The sequence below is a fragment of the Neofelis nebulosa genome, chromosome 1 (genome assembly GCF_028018385.1).
Source record: "Neofelis nebulosa isolate mNeoNeb1 chromosome 1, mNeoNeb1.pri, whole genome shotgun sequence".
In the NCBI taxonomy this organism is placed as follows: Eukaryota; Metazoa; Chordata; class Mammalia; order Carnivora; family Felidae; genus Neofelis; species Neofelis nebulosa.
In genome coordinates, this window is record NC_080782.1 from 55,930,997 (window position 1) to 55,939,654 (window position 8,658).

The 8,658-nt window shown below is 35.8% G+C and overlaps 1 pseudogene; it reads right to left on the minus strand.

Moving 5' to 3' along the window:
* Positions 1–3,143: 3,143 nt before the first annotated feature.
* Positions 3,144–4,867, minus strand: LOC131516073 (large ribosomal subunit protein eL20-like; annotated as a pseudogene).
* Between the last annotated feature and the right edge of the window lie 3,791 nt (positions 4,868–8,658).

An 8,658-nucleotide genomic window follows, 5' to 3' on the forward strand; every position in this document is an offset into this window, starting at 1 on the left:
TGAGCCCCATATTGTGCTCAGCTCTGACAGCCTGGAGCCTGCTTAGGATTCTCTCTATCCCTCCCTCTTCCCCTCTCTCAAAATAAATAAACATTAAAAAAGAAAAAAAATCTTGGTTATTTTAAAAGAGAAAGGATGAGCAAAACTCATGAGAAATGGTGGGGCAGATAGTAGGGTGTCCTATAACATTTTCCATACCTGCTTTCTTTTGTAGGATACAACATTTACTGAGAATACTTATTTCAAACTTTGTGCTAGGGCAGTACTGTCCAATAAAATTGTAATGGGAAATGGAAATGTGAATCACATATGTAATTTAAAATTTTTTTATAGCCAGACTACTATACTATATACACTATAAAAATATTTCAATGTTTTATTTTAGCAAATATATAAAACTATTACTATTTCAACATCTAACCAATATAAAAATTAATGAGATATTTTACCTTTTTTGTACTAGGACCTAAATACCTGCTTTATATTTTAAACTTACAGCACATCTCAGTTCAGAGTACTGACACATTTCAAGAGCTCAATAACTATACATGACTAGTGGCTGTTAAATTACATGCAGAATTCTAGGTTCTCAAACATGACCTATTCATAATTTCTGATTATCCCAATAGATATGTGGAAGTTGAGAGACAAGAGTAAGCGACTTGGGTTTGAATTCTAATAATACACCAAAACCAAAAGGAGTGGTAGGTTAATAGCTAAGAATGTAAAACCCATCATTAGGTACATATGAAATCAATAAATGATTTTTTTGTGTGTGGATAAGACAGAGTGTAATGATAGATAATAACGGACAAGTTTTTCAGCTTTACAGGTAAATTCTAAGTTTGAAATTAGAGTTATTCATATTGATAGTGAAAGAAGCAAGCAGAACTCTTAATCACCCATGGTAGATTTGGGGTCAGAATGGTATGTAGATCTAAGGGAAATTAGTTAGAAGAAAAAAGTCTCAAAAATTAACCAAAAAATATCCTTAGGAGTTTGGATCGCACCTTCATTTAATTATCTCCAGTTCCCAGGAGAAACTAGAGAAAATTGGTCCACCTTTGAGAGCTTATTAAAAACTAATTCAGATGAGTTAAATGAGTCAGTTATAATATTGCCTGAGGATTCCAGAAGAAAAATAAAATTAAAAAAATGTTGATTTTTCCTATCTTTTAGTTTTAAACGCCACTCAAAATCACCTAATTTTTGTAAAAGAAAATTCTACATATCACAGTAAGACTGCCCAGAAAAAACAAGTTTTTTGTTTGTTTGTTTGTTTGTTTGTTTGTTTGTTTTCCTGGTATATCTTATGTAAGAATTTCTTATGGAATTTCTTTGCCATCTTATGTTAGTGGTTCTGATTATTCTCCTTATGTCTATGATCAGCAGTAGGAAAAAGTCAAACCTTAAAATAAGGTCTTACCAAATATAGAGTTAAGATGTTAAGAATTAATAGACATGTATTTTCTCAAGGAGATAATCAGGTAACTTCTCTCTTTGGAAATATGATTTAATGTTTCATAATATAGACAAAGAGTACAATCTTATTTGTAGCAAGTAATCTATGAGTATTTTCTGTCCTACTAAATTACCTCTAACAGCCAGACGTTCTGGAAGAACAATTAGGTCTAATGAGTGATTCTTTAAAATTTTACCAAGAGAGAACACTGAATTTCTTTTCAGGGCTAAATAAAGCTTGACTGTAACCAAATATTTACTAGGGTCACGAGATTTATCCAGTTACTTTTACATTAAGAATCTTACACATAGAGGGGCACCTGGGTGGCTCAGTTGGTTAAGCATTAGACTTCAGCTCAGGTCATGATCTTGCGGTCCATGAGTTCAAGCCCTGTGTAGGGCTGTGTGCTGACAGCTCAGAGCCTGGAGCCTACTTTGGATTCTGTGTCTCTCTCTCTCTGTGCACTTCCCCTGTTTGCGCTGTGTCTCTCTCTCTCAAAAATAAACATCAAAAAAATTTTTAAAGAAGAATCTCATACATAAAAAAGCACAAGAATTATACACCATTCTTTTAACAATGTAGCTTCTTATATCTTTTGAATCTGTTTTAAATTCCATCAGTAGTTACCACCAATTTGTTCAGCTCTTTTCCAGAAACTGTAGTAGATGTGTGTGGCTTTTTCTACATATGTGGCTTCTGTGGGCATAAACAAGTCTATTTGACATCTTCTTCAGAAGGTAATGTCTATCTGTAGCATATGAGCATTCTGTAAAAATAAATCTCACTGCAGTTTAATGAAATTGTTATACAATAGTGTAAGTTTTCTGAACTATAATATGAACATTAAAGGGGCTTTCTTTTTATTCCTTCTTTTTATAGTATACTAGAAATCTTATTTGGCCTGAGAAAATAGGATAACTAATATTTAGTAATCTTTTTAAAGTTTATCTCCTGTTAACATGTAACACCTTTCCTGGCCACTAGGGTCTTGGAACTTTTCTCTAGTTTCTTCCCTCCATACCACTGCCCAACTTCAAGGACAAATTTCTAGATCATTGTATGCTTCTTACTATCTTTTATAATTGTTTGGTTTCCAAAATCTTAAAACTCTTTATCTGAAACCCTCTATCTTTCGAACCTTCAAATTCCTTCAGTGGCACTGCTACTGAGCCTAGCTGCCGTCCCCACACCCCACCCTTACATCTCCACCTGTCTCCTCCATTCCCTACCTCCAGTGACCTAGAAATTGAGCTCCTTTAATGGGTCATTCTGTAGCAGGCTTTGTTTTCCTGTTTATGTGGCCTGGACACATTGATCACTCATTTCAATTGTGCTCGCTTAAGACTTTTTATTCTTTTGTTCCTCTTAACTTTTCACCACAGAAAACTTGCCATTGATAACAGAGATTGGTCCAAGAATTTTATTCGTGTCCTTGTCATCTCAGATGCTTAGGACTTCTACAGAAACATGACAGCTATACTGATCAGGTCCTTTAGGGTTATGAGTGTAGAATCTTCTGCCTTAACTGCATTCTCTCTCTCTCTCTCTCTCTCTCTCTCTCTCTTTCTCTCTCTTTGTTTTGTTTAGGTATTTTTGTGTTTGTTTGTTTTTTGGCTTTTTGGGTTTGTGGTTTTCCCAAGGCATTTCTTTAGGCAGACCTAGGGACAGGGAAGCTCTGTATCTAAAAGAAGCTTTTGGGCCTCTTGATGGTAAAACATGGCTTCTTTTGGCCATGCAAGACCCAGTGGGTCAGTGGGAACTTGATCCTAGAGTCGTGGAGTTGGTTGGCTGCTGGTGGGCACTTGCTGGCTGCAGTCTCCTCCACCTTTATGATCTGGATTGGGTGGGCCCAGGTGTGATGCCAGGTGTCCATGTCTCAGTAGCACTGGGTAACAGCACCTGCAGTGGTCAGGCCAAGTACTTTTGGTACATGTTGTGAGTGCCATGGGGGAATCCTGGCACAGACAGGTGCCGAAGTTCTTGATCCACGTGGGGTATTTCTTAAACACCTGTCTGTAGGAGACAATTACCCTTGAAGATATATTCATCTTCTTCAGCTGAGACACAAAGTACCAGAAGTGGGACTTGGTGATAACATGATTAGGTACAAAGATTTGCACGTGATAGAGGTGTGGAGTATGGCATTTGGGGTAGGCAGGCAGTGCTCTATCACCTTGTACTCTCCCAGTGTGCCTGAGGCCTTTGGGCGCACTTTCCACTCTCACTGCCACCCACAAAAGGAAGTGTTAGCTGCATAATTATTAATGTCTGATACCCTTTTCTTTCCTGTTGGCTCCAGGTCCCTTTTTTGTTGTGGCTGCCCCAGTGTTACCAAGCTACTATCCTTTAACTTCAACAGATGTCTTGGATTATTTCCTCAGTGAGAAAACAAGTCAATGGTGATGAAATTTCTTACCTGCCCCTCTTGACCCTCTATCACAGATTCTTCCTATTCAGTGATACTAGGATTTATCTAACTTTCTCCTCCAGTTTCAGAGAATGAAATACCTTTTCCTTTTTAGGGTTAGTTCTCCAACGATTTTCTTGCTATCCCTCCTTTCTATGTACTTTAAGAACTTAATTCATCAGATTTCCCCTCTCTCTTGGATCTGCGAACACTTCCTTCCCACAGAGCCTTTCTTAAAGCAAACTAAATGTTTACTTCTCCCTGTCATAAGTAATTTCTCCTGCAACCCTACATTTTCCTCAAGTTAAATTCCCATCTCTGTCCTATTCACATTCATACTTTAAAAATGATTGATTTCCCCATCTCCTGCTCATCAATTTGCCCAATGTAATCTGTCTTCTATTTTACCCATTTTTCTCAAGTACTCTTTGGAGTATTGACTATCGTACTCTCTATTTGATAAATTAAGTTTTTATTTTTTTGTCTCACTTCATCATGGTCACAAAGTGACATTGTTGGATCTTCGTGTTTTGTCCGAGATAATTTATATTCAACAAGAGGACATTATACCCTTAACTGTGGGTGCCAGGCCAGCTCTAACAACACCCAGGCCTTGCTGTTAGACTCAGCCCGTTTGTGGCTATTAAGGGGTTGATTTTCTCCTTCTCAACAATGATGATGGTGATGTCAATAATAAATGATAAGTGCATTTGGTGCGTATGTTCATTCTGTTTTAAATTATTAATATATATTAAATCCTTCAATCCTCTCAATACTACTGGATAGGTACTATGATTTTCCCCATTTTGAAGATGAGAAAATTAAGACCCCAGAAGGGAAAATAACTTGAGCACAACAAAGCTGGTAATATTTAGAGCAGATATGTCAGCTATTTCGTACACACCATTGCGTAGCTTCGCAGTTGTATTTGTTTCAGGGCTTGGCCTCTTATTTTGCATTAGCTTTCCTTGTGATTGATTCTCACTGGCACAACTCATCGTGTTTTATCTTCCATTCATGCTGAGTCTTTCCTGCCTCCTGCCTCAAGACATCTCTGTTGCCACTGACACCCACTTGGTATCTCTAGATGAGCAATGTAGGAAATGCAGAAGAGTTAAAAGTTTCTAGAGCAAATTTTCAACTAATGTTGTTGAGAGGTGGTGAATATTCTCCCTTTTGTCTTATCCATGGACTATCCTGAAATGCAATAGTTAGGATGATCTCTTAGAAGACATTCCAGCAGTCAAACAATCAAGTGTGCTTGACTTAAAATTGAATGTTTGCTCTCCCTGTATCTATGTCTCACTCAAATTTCTACTCACTTCTGCTTCCCTGGAATTGTATTCCCTAATAAACTGGTAGTATACAAACTTTTATGCCCGGTTTTGCTTTTTGGAGAACCCAGGGAATCTAAATCCAAACTGTGAAAACTCCACCTGGATTGTCTACAGTCTCTCCTTACTTATCCAGTAGAGCATAGAGGTTGACAACACTGGCTTCAAAAGATAAATATCAATTGGAGTTTGGATGTTGCCATGAATAAGCAATGTGACCTTGAGTGATTTATTTAATCTCTCTTGCCCTTTCTTAAAAATTAGAGATAACAGTACTTACTTTAAATAGCTCTACCTCCCTAACAAGGGTTATGACAAATTTAATAATTTGCTGTGACTAACATACTGTTTGACATGTAACATGTAAGTATTATTTTTATTATCATTATTAATATCTTTCAAAACTGTCTTTCCCCTTTGTTCTGATATATATTAATGTTAACACCATCTAACCTACCACCCAAACAAAACAAATTGTAAGGAAATCATTGAGTCTTCCATCTGCTTCAACCATTTCTCCTCACAAACTTTCATCATATAATTGCTTAATAAATTAATGTTTATTTTACCTCTCAAAAACCCTCTCAAATCAATTCTTTATTAACCTTGCTATCTTCATTTTGACAGGCATTTCCAGAATCTCACCATAATTTGCAATAATAGTGTACTATGTTAAATGATTTTCCTTGCCTACTACCCTTAATGCATCACATTTATTCCTTTACTTTCCTTAGTCTTTTAAAACACAGCCCAATTTCATCACTAATAATACTGCATTGTAATTGGTTACTTATTTCTCTGTGGCTCTCAAGGGTTTATGAACCTTGGTACTATTGACATTTTGGGATATATAATTATTCATCATTGGGGGTGCTGTTCTTTGCATTGTAGGCTGTTTCACAATATCTCTCGTCTCTATCCACTAGATGACAGCAGCGTCCCCTCCCCAGTTATGACAAAAAAAAAAAAAAATGTCTCCAGACTTTGCCATATGTCCCCTGAGGAGAAAACCATCCTGGTTTAGACCACTGCTGTAGAAAGTGATTAATTTACAGACAGGGGTTATATTTTATTGACATAAGTCCCTAACACCAAGCACCATGTTGGAAAAATGATAAATGTTTAATAAATATTTTATTAAATGAATGAATCAGTTCTCTTTTCCAAGTATTCTTCTTTTTTTTTTTTTTTAAATCTCAGGGACCACCTTTTATCTGTGCTTCTGTAGCTTTTAGCATTTGGCTTTGCATATGTCTGTTTCCCCAATTACATTGTATGATTTTCTTATATCCTTAACCTCCACAGAATGAATGGAATATAGTGGGTTCTCAATAAATACATATTCAATTATATTTAGTTAATTAATATCTATATTATATGAATATGTTCATACTTGTTTTTCTCACTGAAGGTACTATATGATGATAATTGTATGTTCTCACATAATGCACCTTTCCTTTGTGACACTTATACCAGCTATAATCAACTGATCATGTATTTAATTGCTTAGTATCTATCTCTGTAGGGTATTTGAGACAGAAAACCATGGTTACCTCTTTTTCCCCCCTCCCCTGGCTAACCCAGAACTTTGTTCACAGTACATACTCAGTGAATTATAAGTCTTTGTCAAATGAATGAATGAAATAAATTAATGCTTCTGCTAGATGAAATGGACAGTATGTACTTGGAGAATTTGATGCAATATATGTATCATGGTTTATGGATGTATGTGATGCAGCATCTTTGAACCTATATTAGGAAGTTTTAAAAAGTGTCATCTTTGTCAAATTAGTGAAAAAGTAATTTGCCCCTCTAAATCACTTCACAAAAGAGAGAACTTGAGGCTGTCATAAGTCAATACAGATGTTTGATATCCCAGACTTGTAATCTCCTATTGCTCAGCATGTTCATTTTTTTCCGGTACTAATGAGTAGCCCACGGATCTTAATTGACATATTGACCTTGAAAACTCTAGAAAGTGATCTCTTGTGCCAGCTTCATTATCTGTGGCTTTATTAGCCAAGGAAATTTGACAATAAAATATGAAACAATCACAATTAATCTACATACAGACACTATAAATCATACTTCTATCAAGTAAAAATAACCACTATAGTCCCTAACATTGTATCACACAAATACAGTTTAGTCTTATATTCCAAATATAAAATAAGTAGTTTTGTTCTGCTATTGTCTGAAACTACTTATTAACCCATATTTTAAAAATCTCAACAATGAGTGTTTTATAAGAATTTCATAGAGCAGAATATTGTTTAAAGACTCTAAATTTAGTGTCTTTTGAGGAATGTTCTTGCATCAGAGGAAACCAGCATGCTATCTTAAAGAACATTAAAAGTAAGAGACAAAAAAATCTCTTTTCATACATATTGCTGGGTATTTTCTTTCCTCACCATGGTCTCCTGTTGTTCCCAGTAGGGATCCCAATTTTAGGATATGCAGTAGACAGCTGTACTATAGAAGCTAAAGCTTGAAATTGTTTGGGAGAAGCTAAGTTAGGGCTTTTCATTTGACAAGAAATTGCAAGCAAAAAATCATAGTAAACAGCCTGCAATAAATGACCTGTAATAGAAGTACAAATTTAAAAAAAATTTGACTTAGAATTTTCTGATGGAAATACTATGCCAAAATAAATTTGAAAGTGATTCTAACCACAAGCAGTCATATTAAGCACCTGTTGACTCTTCTATATCATGCATAGCTTAATGAAAACAAACATTGTTTCCCACAAAAGTGTGTAACTGTGTTCCTGATGGGGAGTAAAAATTACAAAAGTATTAAATTTTCATTTCAACTTAAAGACTACTGATATTTATGTGACTTTTTATTTTAGCTGAGAGTATCTCTATTATACATGTTTTCATTCCTTTTTAATGTCTGGAAAATACACAGGTATTTCTCCAGGACATAAAATGAGTTGTTATTTTGTTATATTAATTGCCTGTACAATCATATCCAAATTCCCAAGATAATAATGGTCAGTCCTCTATCTACCTTTCAAACCTCACTCCCATTTGCCCCTTTGTTCCTGTTCTTGTGACTGTACACAATGTGAAAGCATCCATAGTGTCTAAACAGGTAGTATTCTGGTTGTATCACTCCCTGTGCTTGGAATGAAGACCCCACTATTTATCCCCTGGAAAACTCAACCTTGCTTGTCAACTCTCAGTTCAAGCCAACACTGCCTGCTCTCGGAAGCCATCATTGAGTCTTCCAGACAGGCTTAGCTGTTTCTTTCTCCATATACCCAACTCCTATCAACTTTTTTTGTTTGTTTTCCCTTCCACTCTCTTCACTCTGGAACAAATTATCAGAGGTATTAGTGCTAAAATCAGCGGACTCAGTAGTGTCACTTGCCTGTGCACTGATCAGACCATATTTAGAAAGTATATTTAATTCTTGGCTATTGTAGAGCAACATTGATGAATCAGAACATG